Consider the following 18211-nt stretch of genomic DNA (forward strand, 5'->3'; position numbering starts at 1 on the left):
CAAAAATTGGACCCCTTCCTTACATTGTGTACAAAAATAAACTCAAGATGGATTAAACACTTAATTGTAAAACCCAAAACCATAAAAAAACCCCAGAAGAAAATCCAGGCAATCGCATTCAGGACATAGGCATAGGCAATGACTTCATGATGAAAACACCAAGAGCAATTGCAACAAAAGCCAAAATTGACAAATGTGATCTAAGTAACCTAAAGAGCTTCTGCACAGCAAAAGAAACTATCATCAGAGGGAACAGGCAACCTACAGAATGGGAGAAAATTTTTGCAATCTCACCATCTCACAAAGGCCTAATATCCAGAATCTTAAAGGGAGTTAAATAAATTTAAAAGAGGACAAAGTTCCTCTTTGCCCATCAAAAAGTGGGCAAAGAATATGAACAGACACCTCTTAAAAGAAGACACTTATGTGGCCAACAAACATATGAAAAAAAGCTCATCATCACTGGTCATTAGAGAAATGCAAATAAAAACTACAATGAGATACCATCTCACAACAGTCAGAATGGTAATTATTAAAAAGTTAGGAGGCCGGGAGTGGTGGCTCATGCCTATAATCCTAGCACTTTGGGAGGCCGAGGCGGGCGGATCATGAGGTCAGGAGATCGAGACCATCCTGGCTAACATGGTGAAACCCTGTCTCTACTAAAAGTACAAAAAATTAGCCAAAAAAAAAAAAAAAAAGTTAGGAAAGAACAGATGCTGATGAGGCTGTGGAGAAACAGGAAAGCTTTTATACTGTAGGTAGGAGTGTAAATTAGTTCAACCATTGTGCAAGACAGTGAGAAGATTTCTCAAGGAGGTAGAACCAGAAATACCATTTGGCCCAGCAATCCCATTACTAGATATATATCCACAGGATTATAAATCATTCTAGTATAAAGACACATGCACACGTATGTTTATTGCAGCACTATTTACAATAGCAAAGACTTGGAACCAACCCAAATGCCCATCAATGATAGACTGGATGAAGAAAATATAGCACATATACACTATGGAATACTATGCAGTCATAAGAAAGAATGAGTTCACGTCCTTAGCAGGGACATGGATGAAGCTGGAGGCCATTATTTTCAGCAAATTAACACAGGAACAGAAAACCAAACAACGCGTGTTCTCACTCATAATTGGGAGTTGAAAAATGAGAACTGTTGAACACAGGGAGGGGAACATTACAGAACACTTCCTGTTGGGTGGTGGGGATCAAGGGGAGGGAGATCATTATGACATATACCTAATGCATGCAGGGCTTAAAACCTAGATGATGGGTTGATAGGTGCAGCAAACCACCATGGCAGATGTATACCTATGTTAGAAACCTGCAGATTATGCACATGTATCCCAGAACTTAAAATAAAATAAAAAAGTCTGTACACATACGTGTATAGCTGCTTTATTTATAAATGCCACGTTAGAAAAAACAGCAATGTCTTTCCACTTGTGAATAGTGAAACAAAGCATAGTACATCTATACAATTGAACACTACTCGGTAGTATAAGAAAGTCAGCAATAAGCTATTGATAGCTGGAAAATGTTGGGTGGATTTTGAGGACATTATGCTGAATAAAAAAAGCCAAAGTCAAACGATTAGATACTGTATGATTCCATTTATGTAACCCTTTCAAAATGATGAAATTACAGACATGAAGAATAGATCAGTGATTAGAGGGATTTGGGAAGAAGCACACTGTGTGTGTGACAGTAGGAGAAGCCCAAGGGAATTCTTCTGTGGTAAAGAAACACTTCTATATTCAATGTGATTGTGTTTATGAATCTACACCTGTGACAAAATATTATGGAATGAAACATAGAGGAATATCTCACTCCAAAAATGAGTGCATGCAAACACTGGTAAAATTTGGTAAGATTGTGCTGTAGTTATTTGGTGAAATCTGATAAGATTTGCAGTGTAGATAATTAGATGGTATCAATGTCGATTTCCTGGTTTTGACAATACATTTATTTAACTTGTAAGTATTGCTGTAGATCGGGTGATGGGCATACAGGAACTCTCTGTACTGCTTTCACAACTTCTTCGTAGTCTACAATTAATTCACAGTAAAAACTTAAAAACCATCTGAAAGGCCGGTTCATTGTATGGACTTATCTCCATGGATATTGAAGTCACCAAAAATGAGGACATGGGTTATGCTGGAAGGAAGTTTGTAAACCAGGCACATAGGCTAGAAGATAATGTAGTAAGCATTAACAGACATCTTCCACAAAATTAAGCACATATTAAATTGTTATCATATTTGTTTCCAATAACTCTTAAAATGAATACATACACTGTTACAGATACAACTTAAGGCTGATTCATGCATCTCTACTCTCAGCAATAATCGTACATGTCTTTGATAATAAGGCAAGGGTGCCTGCATACCTGGAATGGAAATGACAATTTTCTTCAATTTCAGAACGTCTGCGGTTGATATGTATTATTCTCTCACATGTGTACCAAGATATTAAAACAGGAGTATTAAACCAAATGTCAAGACACTATAGATATTATGTTACAAAGAGGTGCTAGGTGACACAGAATTTGAATAGGAATTTTTGATTATCCATATCAAGCTATGCAGAATTTAGGTCTGAATTTTTATGTGACAATTACAATGTTGATTTAATTCACAGATTAACTGTCTCCCTTACTCCCAATGTGGGCCTTTTGCAGGTAAAAATGCTGCTCCAGAGAAGGGCCTGCATTCCATTGCTTCTCTCTTCTCCCCTAACCCCCACACATTTTTTTGTTTTTTTTATCCATGCCTTCTGGCCCTGGAGGTCTGGATATTTCACTGTGAGGAGGGTAAGGAGAGCAGGGCATTGATTTTGGTTTGTCCTGTTGGCCTGACATGCCTGGTCCTCTCTGGGCTTACATTATTATAGAGCTCACTCCTACGAATATCACAAAACTAACAGCAAGCCCTATCACTTCAAGGCCACAAAAGGTAATGCTCATTATTTAGAGCACTCCAGCCTTGTGATTCTATTTAAGAGGAATCTTGCCACCATGACCAAATACATGAGGTGGCACAAGGAATAAAACTCATATATGAATTATTCACCATTCCCTAAAAAACTCTATGCTTTTATTAACAGTGCCACTGTAAATTATCTCTTCTCCCATTTCCATCTGTTAGATCCTATTTACCTCTCTTTGCCCAATACAAAAATCTACGTGACTGGCAAAATTTACAGAGGTTATAATTATAATAATAATGCTGAGTCAATTGTAGTCATCAGTTAAAATTCTACCTATTACACGAAGCCTTCCATGATCCACTCACTTCTACCTACACACTCAGGAATGAGGTCTGCCCTGTCTCTGCTCTCCTTCCTTGTGTTTGCATCCTGCAAAGCTCCAGAACAATTGGACCAATATGATGGGCATGAGCATTGAGATTTCTTTTTCTATACTCTGCTGTCACTGCTAGATAATAGAAAACACACGCCATCTATATCTATATCCAGCATTGATACATTGACAATAATGGTGCCCAACTGATACCAGACAGTCATACAGAGCAAGCATTTCAGCAGACTTTTCAGACTCTAGGTCACTGCCTCATAGTTGAGAAGAACATTCACTTACTGTGATTACAGTCACTGTGTAGAGATGTAAATTTCTCAGGCTGTCAGGATCATAACAGTAGTTATCTTCAGTCCATGGTTATGGTAAAGTCACACCTTACCCACATATTCTGAAAAGAGATATATAAGCACAAATGCACAAATGACACAGTTTCAGGCTGGGGCAATCCCATAACCTCACTTCTGCTTGATTTGCTGCAAATGAACATCTGACCCATGTTGGCCATGCAGTCAGCTTGAGAATCCCAAATTCCTGAAACCAGGTCCAGTGTTCTTCCCATTCTGGCGCTTGCATATCCTGCTTCCCTATATATCTTAGGATTTCTAGATATTAGTTGGGTTTGCCTGGAGGCAAGGGCTTCTTCTGCTGAAACACAGGGTAATGGTAGTAGGTAGTCCTGCAATGCCTGTGATCTAAGCACCTGCAGGGTCTCTAGAAAATGCTTTCAGGAATTGTGCATTTGTGCGATGTTAGACTATAGACTAAGTGCTGTTGTAACATTTAGGCTGTTAATCTTATAATGTCATCAATTATAGAACTGTTGCTGAGATTGTTGTCTTGCATGAGCAGTCACCTGGTGCACATTCTCTCATTTGTTGGAATTATATTGTCCTGCTTCAGCTGGGTGCTTGGGTGTGGCATTCCTCTTCAGGATGGCAGCAAGATAACTTGGAATTTTTAGATACCCTCTCCTCTGAACACCCTTGAGCCACAAACACAATGCTTGGATAGCATGTGTCACATTGGGAGGCAGTCTTTCCTGCACTAGTGTCCTTCCTTCACAGGCTGTGAGCTCTGTGAACGTGGGTATGTTTACTTTGACTCCCAAGTGTCTGGTATGAAAGCTAGAGAATAGATGATGCTCAGTGTGTATTTATACAATAAACAGTAGAAAAAGTGAGAGATATTGCTATGAAAAACCCACTTAATGATATATTCAGGAATGCAAGTGCATAGATTAATTGAAAATGACTGTTAATCAGTATTAACAAAAATGATACATTTGTAATATGAACATTTCAATTTTACCAGAATTCATTCACTATAATAGAACTAGACTGTGGAACATTTGTTTGTGTAGATTTCAGAAAATAGAATTCTACTTTGTCTGGCTGAAAGCATATCTATCAATCATCGTCTATGATTTGCAGTTTGGATTAGTTTATGTGTAGATCTTAGCATCAGATACATAGCATTCTGTCCTAGCAAATAATTCTGTATTTCTCATTTTTGTTTAATCTTGTAGAGTTGAAAGACTCACACCTACTAAACTAACAATAATTTTGGAATCTGCTCTTATTTTCCATTTGAGCATTCACATTAGTTTTTATGGAAACTGCAGTTCTGCTTTCATACTCTTTTTTCATTGATCTGTGCTGTATTTTGATAAATTAGGTAACTATACTGAGAAGTTTAATTGGCAAAAGCAGGACAGGAAGCAGATCCAGTTGGTTCTTGCGAGTGTGATGACTCAGTGCTCTTGTGCCCAGGTGTACTAGAGCATCAGTGAATGGCCACGAAGGCTCAGCATTTGCTCGGCATCAATCAATATATTTTCTTCATGAAGTGGATTGGTTATAGACATAGAAATGTATTAGTGAGAGAGTTATTTAAAAGCTGTTGCTTTTATGTAGAATTAGCACAGTGCCTGATGAATTAGAATTCAATGTTTGTTGAATTCATGCCTAAAATACAGTTATAAATGGCAGCTCCAAAAAGTGCCAACAGACTTTCATGTATTTTCTTACTTTCTGGAGAACACTCCTGGATGTGCTGCATGCTCCTCCTTGATATGAAACCAAGAGGAAATGATATCATTGACCTTGGAAAGAAGGCAGCTCATGAGCAGACTCCCGCATCCCCTCCATTCTTCTTCCCAAAGGCAGTGAACAGACCTGCAATGAAAGGGAACAGCTGTTCTCAGAAAGACCAACTGCAGAGGACACTCTATTAAGTTGGAGGTGCCTATAGGAGTTCCGGTGAGAACTAGAGACTCAGCTAGCCTTTGCAAGATGTTGGATGAACCTGTGATTTACAGGCGGGAGCTACTTGAGAAAAATATTTACCAAGCATCTTCTAAATTCCACACCTAATCTGTTGCACTAGAAAATCAAAGACTATCCCTGCTTTAAAAGACCTCAGAGTGCAGTTGAAGAGAAAGAAGAGAGGACAGATAATTCAAGTACACTATTGTAAGTGCTGTAGTTGAGCAATGTTGAGGTCAAGTGAGTTTGGATTGCGCTTCAGGGACAGAATCTAAGCTTTCATTAAGCTGAAGTTTTCTTCTGTCAAAAGGAAAAGAATGTCACTAACATCAAAATAAGCAGGTTTCCAAATGAGAAACAACATTCTTTGATTCAATTGCCAGGTGAAAATTCTCTACAGAATTCCTAATGATAAACAACATCTTTAGCGAATACTGTACAATTGATATCACAGATTCCCAGAGTGGACTCTCCCAATAACCCTTGGTCTGAACTAAAGACATCCAATCAAAGCTCTTGGCCTGGAGCATTGGCTGCAAACACCAGTTTCCTGCTTCCTCCAACCTGTAGGAAACCCTCACCTACAGCCATGTCCTTCTACAACATTTGGAAATTGAGGGTGGACAGATGGGATTCAGCATCAGCAGAGTGCTGGGCCTGGAAGAGCAATGGATCTGGACTGAGGGGACCTGAGTTCAACATTGTGAATAGTGTGATAAGAGCCACCAATAAATTTGGTTGGACAAATTGAAAACTATATACCTCTTTATTGCTTTCATAGCTACTTAGCACTGTCTCCTGCATACTCAAATTGCACTTGTCAGCTCCCCTCAGTGAGGGCCAATCTGAGGGGCAGCCTCACTGTCTGTGAGCAGCACAGAGCCTGCTGTGATGTCTCTTCTTCTCTTGGTGGTCTCTTCTGTCTGCTTGAGTTATCTGTAGAAGGGATAACCACTGGTGGAGAACAGTCCTGAATTTTGTACTGATCCCATTTCTATAATTAACTGTTTTTAATTGTGTTAAAATATACATAACATACACTTTCTAACTATAATGATTTAAAGTGTACAATTCAGTGTCATTAAGTACATTCAAAATAAGTTGTAACCGTTACCACTGTCGGTTTTAAGAACTTTGCATTATTCCACACAGAAAGTCTGTGCTCATTCAATAATGGCTACACATTCTCTCCATCATCCAGCACCAGGATCCTTCTAATTTACTTTCTGTATTCACAAATTTCCTAGTTTCGATACCTCATAAAATTTGAACTTACAATATTGTTGTTTGGTCTGGCTTATTTCCCTTAGCACAATGTTTCCGGGTTCATCTATGTCACAACATGTATTAGAATTCTATACCAACTGTAAGTTATTATCCAGATACTATAATTGACATTAGCATGGAAAGGTCAGATATGTTCAGTTTTGCTTCTCTTGTTAACAGCTGTAAAACTACCTGAAAGTTACACCCAGAACAATTTGTACAAAACCTGGAAGAATGAAGAATTCTACAACTGAAAGTATCTGTAAGTAAATAATAAATGGCTTTCAAGATAATTTCCACTTTGAAACCAATATTGAGGTTTTCAGTGGCCTAAATGGAACTGGTGGGGCATATTTATTAGCTCCTCACTGGTCTATTAGTCCAGGAAGAGCTAAATAAAAACTTACCAGTTCTCAAAGTCTTAAAGGGAAGGGGCCATGGTTGTCTTTACTAGAAACCAAGGCCACGTGTCACCATGCTGTGGACAATTACAGCAGAGAACTTTTCATAAAACCAATTTTCTAGACTGTTTTTATGAAGAGAGAGTTTGTCTCTAAGTACATTATTCTGCTCTATATCTGAAAATACAATGGAACATAGAGATAGCAGAACTCATTTATTCAGAATCGAGCTTCCAACTGTGGTAATGCCTCCAGTCATTGAAGGGAACATGATTTTCAGGGGAACATAGTCTGAGAGATTAATAAGGAATCTTCCCTTTTGATATAATCAGGTAGGAAAAAAGTATAAAGAAGAGTTTTAAGGTTTTGGACAGGAATTCCTTTCAATACCAGGTAATTGCAGAAAAAGTATTCAGCAAGAAAGATTCAATGTAAGATAACAGGAAAAATAGATTGGCAATATCAAGGAGAATCTAAACATTGTATTATCAGACTAATGCTTTCTATGGTTGACAACTGCAACCGTCAGGATAGATAAAAATCCGTTTGAAGACCTTGAGGAACCACTGAGACATTCCTGAGGTGCAACGCTAAGAAAAACACATGCAATTGTCAAGGATGGCAGGGCAGTGTTGCTCTCAAAGTCCCATCTGACAGGACAGAGGCTCTTCCTCCCTGCCCAAATCTGCTTCCCTACAGCTCCAGGGTTTCCTCAGGAAGCCGTCGTCCACCTTCATCCACCTCAGGCATGTCCTGCAGAGCCCTCTGGAGAACCAGCTTCAGGTTCTGCCTATTTTGACACTGCCTAAAGGAGCCCACGAAGAAGTAAATGATGGGGTTGGCCGTTAAGAGAGGAAAGGAAAATGGAAACTAGATGAACGTGACAATATAAGACTTCCAAATCCACGTGGTTCCATGAAAATAGGAAAAACTGAATGCCAAAGGGCAGGCCACAGAGGAGGAAGACCAGTGCTGTGAGCAGGATGGTCATGTACAGCCTGGTCAGTGGCATCTTCCGGGACCCACAAAGGATCCTGACCAACAGGTCCAGGCTGGACCCACAGAGAGCCACGCATAAAAAAATCAGCCACCCTACTGTGATGAAATCTGATGTTTAACACCAAACAGAATCAGCACCACTAAACAGAAAGTTACAGAACCTCCACTCCAGGATGCTCTGCAGCAGAGACAGGGCCCAGAACATGACACACACACGACCGCTGACAGGTGTGGGGGCGGGGGCGGCAGCGCTACCAGATGGGCCACAGGACGGACAGGCAGCGCTCGGTGCTCACGTTGCTTAGAAATCTCAGGCTTCCAAGGTAAGAAAACATCATCACAGGGCTGAGGATTTTGAAGATGGGATGGAGGATATTGATGAGGCTTAACGGAAAACGTATAATGTGGCCTCTGAGAAAGAGGAAGTCGGCCATGGACAGGTTGAAGATGTAGATGGAGAAGGCGTTCCTGCGCATGCGGAAGCCCAGGAGCCAGAGCACGACTGCATTTCCTGTCATCCCGACAGGGGACATGATGCACATCAGCCCTGTGAGGCTCAGGGTCTGCTTGTAGCAAGGAGTCTCCTCACGTCCATTGATTGGTGTCAGTTCTGTACCCAAGGCTGGGATGGTTGGATCCACGCTCAGAAACCCTAGTCTGGTGTCCCTGGGAACACAAACCAGATGTGATCAACAGCTGTATCATCTCTGATTCTCCGCACCACCCTGCCACGTGGGATTTACTCTCGTCATTTTAAGAGGAGATATCAGAGACGTGCAGAGAATAAGTTACCTATCAAAAGGTGGGGGTCCTGAAATCCAGTTTGAAATCCAGTTCTTGCTGACTCTAAAGCCTGACCTCTCTCTATTGCCACACAAGTTCTATGCTGACATGGGAATAACATTATGGTCAAAACACCCCCACTCAAGTGGCCAGGGCTGTGGACCTGATCATTGCTTTATTCTGGGCCTGAAATTTTCTCTCAGGTGGAGGAATTCAGATACACAAAGAGGTGGTTGTGACACACTCGTGACTAGGACTGGTCATCTATGGACAAGAAAGCATGCATTATGAACCAGAGGAAAATGTGACCTTCACTAGGACAAGTGTGAAAATGGCTGGGCCCGGTGGTTGAGAAATAACTCAGTGTGTCAGTCATTGCAGGCAGGACCACATTTTACATTTTGTACTCCCAGTACCTATTTCCATGAGCAGCACACTGTGCTCTCCATAAATATTCATTCAATGAATGAATGCATGCATGAGGAACTTAATGATAATGGTAGATTTGGGTGAAATGGAAAATAAAAATTAAAGCACAATGTAAGGCATTAGAACACCCATGTTTAATTAGGTACAGAAAATTTCATTCATCAGAATTCTATTTGTGGCAGCTCTATCTGTGTTAAAAAGGAATTACTGATGTGTGCCCCAAACCTGAAATTGACCACTGATGTGCCTTTGAAATGAGGACTCAGTGTGGCTTTGCTGAACACCTAGAAGCATTTTTGTACAGAATATTTGTGTAGGTTGTGGGTCTGAGCTGAAATGCTCAGCAATAGAGCAGAGGAAAGAGTAAGTGAGGGTGAGGTCTGAGTGCCACTGAAGCAGGTAATTGAAGTGTGGGAATATGTATGGGGGACTACTAAGTGTTCTGCTGGGTATACACAATGTAAACCTGTGTCATTCTCTCTTTCAGGAGATCTTTGGTTTGTTTCTTTGTTGATGTAAACATTTGTATGAGAGGAGTCTATGAGGGGAAATAGGAGATATGTAGGGCTTGGAGTATAAAGGGAGATATTCATGCAGATTTCAACTGGAGAATGAGGACTGGGTCTAATCTGGGAGAATAACAGCAGCTGATTGAGAGTTTTTAAGATATTGTCTCTTTTCATTATCTGAAGAGCCTAGCAGGTAAGAATGAGTGTTATTCCCATATGGACAATAATACATTGGTACACAAAAAGAGTGAATTATTCGTTCTGGGACTTATATAATATGATTTGAGGCCAGCAGGGCTGACTCATGATCCAGTCTTGGAGCAGCCCTTTACACCCAGCACCACTCTGTGTTGATTATACATGTTAGAGGGGGTAAAGCAGAGGAGTGATTCTTAAGATTAAATCCAAGTTGGCAGGCAAAATTGTGGGTTGAAAAAAAAAAACTAACCTAAACAAATTTCAGATAGAGAATGAGAAGCAAATCAAATAGGGAACAATATAGAGGAGAGTGAAGGCATTTAGGAATGAATTCAGGAGTTCCTTTTTGCTTGTCAGAGGCCACCTTTGCTCTGGAATCCCAAGAATGCACATGGGCAGGAACTCTTCAGGTGGAAAGGAGACACACCCTCCTCTGGGAATACAGAGGAGCATCAGGAGTGAATGCATCCATCATGAGCTCTCTTAGAGAGACAAGCTGCCACCACCCTGATTGACCCGAAAAGGACATGGGAGGAAAAGGAGAACCTCTGTTATCCACACTCAGGGCACTAAACACTTTGTCCATCTATATTTATGGTTTGATATGTTTGTCTTCCTTATGAAACGTGAAGCTCCATTAAGGAATAAGTCATGCCTGTCTTTTTCACTGTGGTATCACCAACATTTAGCATGTCTTCCTTAAAGACCATCTGTGGTATTATCCTCATATAACATAAGATGAAGCTGTGGCCTAGACTAGTAAAGTGTTTTCCTGTGATCACAAGAAGAGTAGGTCCAGTACCCGCCCCTGGTCCCTGGAGCCCTGCATGAAACTTCTGTACTGTTCTCTGCCCCATCATTCATTATTTCAGAGGAGCTCCTGAAAAAGTCTTGATGTGAGCACAGAATCAGAGACAGTGAGGGGCTGAAGGGACTGCTAGGTTGCTCCAATACTGATTTTCCTCTTTGGTCACGACCGAGTCTAAAGGCAGCACAAGGACCCACATTCCAGTTTTCCTTGATGCTGGGTGCCATTGTATGACCAGGTGCTGTTCAATGAAAGGTGCACAAAAGTGAAGTAAGAAAGTCCTGGCTCATAGAATCAATCAAAAGAGCAAAGCCCCTCCTTTCCTTCATCCTTTTCCATCACGCTGGAATGCTGATGTGGCTGTGAGCCATGTAGGATCACAAGGATGAGGGCAGCTCCCTGGGGACTGGGGAGTTGCAGTTTTGGAATTCTGATATATGATGTCTTGGAGTTTCCAGCTCAGATCTCACAGATAGTCATCTCTGGGCATTCCCTAGTTCTTGCTCCGGAACCCCAGCACACACCAAAATATGCAGATGCTCAATTTCCTTACATAAAAAGATGCGATATTTGTGCACACCCTATGCTCTTTCTCCCAGATACATTAAATCATTTCTAAGTTATTTAGAATAACTGACAAAATACAACTGCCATGTAAATTCTTGTTTTACTATACTTTTTTTTGGAAGTAATGACAAGGAAAAACAGGTTTGTACCTGTTCAGTACATACACACCTCTGCCATACCCTTATTTTTAAAATAGTTTCCACCTGTGATTTGTTGAATCTGCAGATTCAGAACCTAGAGACCTAGAGGCACAACTATACCTTCTTTTTAAAGATATTTCTACTTCATTCTTTATTACAGCCACCAAAATTATATTCTAAACCAAAGAAATATGTTCTCTCTTTTTTAGATTACATTTTATTTTCTATGCATTTTTGATGAATGCAAACATTTCTGCATAGAAGTGACAGTAGAGAAAGACATGCCAAACATTGAAGTGGTCTGATAGAGCTGAAATGAGAAAGAAATCAATCACCTTTAGACAGAGAATGCCCAGTAATTAGGAGGATAGAAGAAGGTGAGAGTGATAGTCTCATTTGCTATGAGGTTTTGCTTTCCATTCTTCTCTATCCTGTTTGACATCCCAAGAGAGTGGCTTTTATGTCCCACATCAGTGGGATTCATTTTAATTCTAGCTTCTGGTGGAATTGTGACACTGGGCCACACCAGCAGGAGACTGGAGGACAGCAGGAGAGCAACTTCAGATTTCCACCTCCTGGCTCTCTGCCTGGGTATTAGTTCATTCTCACATTGCTATAAAGAAATACCTGAGACTGGCAAGTTTATGAAGAAACTAGGTTTAATTGGCTCATTGCTGTATAGGCTATGCAGGAAGCATAGCAGCTTCTGCTTCTGGGGAGGCCACAGGAAGCTTCCAATCATGGTGAAAGGCCAAGGGAGAGAGAGGTATCTCACACGGTGAGAGCAAGAGAAATACAGAGAGAGAGGGAGGCACTACACACTTTTAAACAACTAGATTTCATGAGAACTCACTCACTATCACTACAGCGATACCAAAGGGGGATGGTGTTTATACCATTCATGTGAAACTGTCCCCAAAATCTAATCACCTCCCACCAGGCCCTCCCTCCAATATTGGGAGTTACAATCAATATGAGATTTGGGTGGGGACACAGATCCAAATCTTATCAGGCTGTGTGGCTGTGTGTTGGCCATGCAAGGCTTCTCCAACTGCCTGCTGGTGCTCTCCCACCGCTATTGCTACAGCTATGGCTATGGCGACAATGGTAACTGCTCCTTCCCTGTCCCTTTCAGCCTAGGGGAGGACTTAGTGCTCCGCTATGTATTGCTGCTTAGAGTGCTGACCCATGCATTGTCTCTTTCCCTTAACCTTGCACATATTTGTAAATACTTCCCTCATGAAACACTCCTCAATCATTTCAGTTGGGACGGTCTGTTTCTTCCTTGAACCTTTCCAGGCAGGCAAGGAAGAAAAATTTAGAAAAGTAAGCAAAACAACAAAACCTGCTTCTACAGCATTTCACCTCTGCGAAGCAATGCCTGCATGTCCTCTAACTCCTTAAATGAATGTCAGAGGAAGCATTCTCTCCATGAGGACAGGTTCAGTGATTGGAATAAAGAAGGTGATATGGGGAGACAAATCAGAAGTGGAGATCCCAGTTGAAGCTCAACACAGTCTGAGTTGGCAGCACTCAGTTTCCAGAAGGAAACATCATGTCTCTTATCTTTTCCTGAAACAAGCTCATGATCCCCTGCTTGTAGCACCTAGGTGGAAACACAGAAACGATCTTATAGCAAAAGCCATAACTGACTATGGAAGAGGACAGTTCTTGGTACTTACCCTTATCTTTTTCTCTTTTGTCCAGAGGTGAAGACTTCCCTTGTGCTAAAGGTGGAGGGCCTTTCTGGGATTCAGTGACTTCAGAGAACTCTTCTGTGTTGCTTAATTCAGGAGATGCCTACAGGAGCTGGAGTCAAAGCTGGTGGTCAATCCAGGCTTATGAAAATGCTGGACAGACTTGTTATTTCTTGTATGAGGACTATGGACAAATCAGCGGCCAGAGATATTGGAGACACAAACCCTACCTGAGATGATTCTTGGCCTCTGTCCCATATCCAATATATATAAGCCCTCCCATCACATTCCATCTTATTCAACTTGCTTGATAAAAACAGTGGCAAGGTTTGAGAGAACTGACTTCCGTTTTAAAAGAAGTTCTACTGTGTATAAAATGCTATCAAACAGCATTGCATGCTACATTAAAATCTTTCATAAAAGGATGAGTCAATCGACGTGGCAAACTTCACTGTTGTCTTGTTTTAAGATATTGGCACAGCCTGTCTTACCTTCAGCAGCCACCTCAGCAGCCATCAATATCAAGCAAGACCCTCCAGCAGCAAAGCGTTTGGCTTGATAAAGGTTCTGATGATGGTTACCATTTCCTAGTAAAAAAGGATTTTTTAAGTAATGCATGTAGATTGCTTTAGACATAATGTCATTGCGCACTCAATAGACTACAATATAGTATAAGCATAACTTTTACATGTACTGGGACACCAAAAATTCATGTGATTCACTTTACTGTAATATTTGCTGTATTACAGTGATGGAAGAAGACTTGCAATATCTTCAATGTATGCTTATCATGATAAAGGTTGTATATCAACGTAGTGTGTAAAACAGGCACTATTCAATGAATGCTATTAGGACAACTGAGTTGCCATGAGAAATAAAATAAAGGTGGAAACATACTTTATATATGATTTGAGGATAAATCCAAATACACTACTTATAATTTTATAAAGAAAATACAATTACCTGGAGGAGCCATAGCCAAATAGTTTTTAAATCAAAGTGGAAAAAGACTTTCAATTATAGGATACAATTCAGAAGACATTAAATAAAATATTAAAAAAGACAAAAAGAATGCCAGCTGATGGCCCACTTCTATAATCCCAGCACTTTGGGAGGCCGAGGTGAGTGGATTGCTTGAGCTCACAAGTTTGAGACCATCCTGGGCAACGTGGTGAAAACCTGTCTCTACAAAAAATACAAAAACTAGCCCGGTGTGGTGGTGCATGTCTGTAGTCCCAGCTACTCGGGACATTGGGGTGGGAGGACGGCTTGAGCCCAGGCTGCAGAGGTCACAGTGAGCTGACATCACATCACTGCACTGGAGTGCAGTTGATAGCACAAGTGTCACAAGACCAGACCTTTTCACAAGACAAACAAAACAACAACAACAACAACAACAAAACCCCAAAAAACCAAAAGCTATTTTTAGCATGACACGAACCATCATAATCAAAATATAAATAAACTGTGGCCAGTCATGGTGGCACACCCCTGTAATCCCAGCACTTTGGAAGGCCGAGGTGGTCAGATCACCTGAGGACAGGAGTATGAAACCAACCTGGCCAACATGGTGAAACCTAGTCTCTACTAAAAATACAAAAATTAGCCGAGTGTGGTGGCACATGCCTGTAATCCCAGCTACTCGAGAGGCTGAGCAAGAGAATGGATTGAACCTGATAGGCGAAAGTTGCAGTAAGCTAAGATTGCGCCTCTCTGCACTCCAGCCTGGGTGATAGAGCGAGACTCCATCCCAAAAGATAAATTAATAAATTAATAAAATTAAATAAATAAACTGGGAGATTTTTTGGTAATGTATGTTATAGCCAAAGTATAAATTTTCTCTATTGATAAAAATTTTCTAAAATGATATTAATAATTCAAAATCCAAAAAGCTAATAGGAAAATAACTTTAAGTCATGATTCACAATTTCTGGAAAATAAAAATGGCTCCTAAACATATGGAAAGAGGAGAAATGCAACTCATAATAAAAGACATGCCAATTAAAATTACAGAGTTACATTTTATTTACCAAAATGTAAAAGGCCATAAAGTTTGATAGATTATCATGTGGGGATTGAGTGGGATCAGGTACCCTCCTCACTCATTTCTGCTGAGGATGCAGATGGATACAACTTCCAGTGAAGGCTATTTTCAACATATGTAAGCAGGTATAAAGTATCATCCTTTTCTCTCTGTAATTCCTCATCTAGGAATTTATCTTAGAGATATATTTGTGCATGTTCAAAAGATCTATGTACTAAGTTAATGAATGCAGTGTTATTTACAGTAAAAGACTGGTGACAGCCAAAATGGCCATCAATACTGTATAAATTATGGTCTATCTGTGCAGTAGAATACTCTATAGCTGCACAGAAAGAGCAACAAACCTAATATAAAAGGCCCTCCAGAATTTGTTAGCTCTTTTAAAAAGTATGCATGCCAATGTATATATTGTATGACAAAAATATATATTGTTTTATTATTAAATATTTGTGAATTAATATAAACTTATTAATAAGTATAATAGGATATGTCTTTGTTAACAAGGCAAGGATGCCTGAGGACCTCAAATGGGAATGACAGTTTTCAGCACATGCATTTAAAGATTGTTTTTGAAAGCTTTGACTTTATTACTATGTCACAAATAAATTTTCAAGCAAAAAACATAAATTTAATGATCTAGCTAAGAGAGGGAGATAGAGATATGAGAAGATATGAGGAAGGATGAAAAAATGAAAACATGAGTGCAGAAAACTCTTTGGAAAATTTTTTTTTTCTAAAGGAAAGAGGCCAAATCAGGCTGTGGATAGAGGGGAATGGGGGCTTGGATGGTGTTTTAAACAAGAATAAGATGGGGTGTTTCAATTGCAGTGGAAGGATCCATTAGAGAAGGAAACATTGAAGATGCAGGAGGGAGAAGCAATAATGCTATAAAATGTTTCTGGGGAGGCAAAAGGGGAAACTGCACAAATGGAAAGGGTGGTTTCAAACAGGAATTTGCAGAGCCCGTTTCCTGGCATGAGAGAAAATGCAGAGAGATGTGCTCAGAGGCAGATGGGCAGGTAGGTTCCCTCTGGGGAGATTGAGTAATTCTCAGAAGAGCATCACCTGACAGAGATTTTTAAAAAATAAAAAGTAGGAGGTTTCAAGAGAGAGAAGATGGCATGAAGATTTTCCTTTGGAGAGTGAGAGGCAATTACGGAAATGTTACATGACTGTTCAGGAGATATAAGTGAACATTTCAGGTTCAAGGTCATAAATATACAGTGAAACCGCTGGGCATGGGTGTGTGTTGAGCTCCAGCCACACTCAGTTCTATGGGAACAGGCATGAAGTTAGTGGAGAGCTGGATTCAACCAGGGCAAAAGATGAACATATGCTTCAGCAAAGACATATATGCATGACAAATAAACACGTAAAAAGATGCTCAACATCACTAATGTTTAGGGCAATAAATAAAAACTACAATGAGATACCATTCTACCCTCTTAATATAGCTAAAATATAAAATACTGATAGTTTCAAATACTGGCTGAGATTTGAAGGAATTGGAGGTCTCATACACTGCCAGTGAGAAAGCAAAATAGTATAGCTACTCTGGAAAATCCTTTTGCATTTTCATACAATCCAGCAATTCAGCCATTAAATGTATCCAATAAACTGGAAAACTTTGTTCACTTGAGTATCTGTACATATATGTTTATAGTTGTTTTATTTATAAATGCCACAATAGAAGAAACAGCAACGACCTTTCACTCATGATTAGTGAAACAAAGCATAGTACATCCATACAATGGAACACTACTCAGTAGTTTAAAAATAAATCAGCTATAAGGTATTTATACCTGCAAAAAGTTGGGTGGATCTTGAGGACATTATGCTGAATTTTAAAAAGTCAAGAGATTAGATACTGTATGATTCCATTTATGTAACACTTTTGAAATGACTAAATTATAGAGATGAAGAATAGATCAGTAATTAGAGGGGTTTGGGAAGAAACATAATTTGGGTGTGACAGCAGGAGGAGCCCAAAGGAATTCTTCTGTGGTGAAGAAACACTTCTATATTCAATGTGATTGTGTTTATGAATCTACACCTGTGATGAAATATTGTGGAATGAAACATAGAAGGAATACCTCACTCCAAAAATAAGTGCATGCAAACACTGGTAAAATTTGATAACATCGTACTGTAGATATCTGGTGAAATCTCATAAGATTTGTAGTGTATATAATTAGATGGTACCAATGTCAATTTTCTGGTTTTGGTGCTACATTTACTTAACATGTCAGTATTGCTGTAGGTTGGGTGATGGGCATACAGGAACTCTCTGTACTGTTTTAGTAACTTCTTCATAGTCTACAATTAATTCTGAATGAAAACTTGAAAACAACTGAAATGCCTCTTCATTGTATGGACTATCTTTACGGATATTGAAGTCACCAAGAATGAGAAAATTGTGTATGCTGGAAGGAAGCTTGCAAACCAGGCACATAGGCTAGAAGGTAATATAATTAGCATTCATACACCCAACACAAAATTAAGCACATATTAAATTTTTATCATATTTGTTTCTAATAACTCTTAAAAATAAATACATACATTTTACAGATACAGTTTAAGGCTGAATCTTACATCTTTACTCTCACCAATGATTACACATGTCTTTGATAAGAAGGCAAGGGTGCCTGCACACCTGGAATGGGAATGACAATTTTCTTCAACTTCAGAATGTCTGAGTTTGGTATGTATTATTCTGTCACATGTGTAGCAGCATGTTGAAACAGGAATATTAAATTTCAAGTCACTATAAAT

General features: G+C 39.7%; 1 pseudogene; it reads right to left on the reverse strand.

Annotated features, from left to right (window-relative positions):
• Positions 1 to 7958: 7958 nt before the first annotated feature.
• LOC100971443 (mas-related G-protein coupled receptor member X3-like) lies at positions 7959 to 14371 on the reverse strand (annotated as a pseudogene).
• Positions 14372 to 18211: the final 3840 nt, after the last annotated feature.

This window comes from Pan paniscus, chromosome 9 (assembly GCF_029289425.2).
Source record: "Pan paniscus chromosome 9, NHGRI_mPanPan1-v2.0_pri, whole genome shotgun sequence".
NCBI lineage: Eukaryota > Metazoa > Chordata > Mammalia > Primates > Hominidae > Pan > Pan paniscus.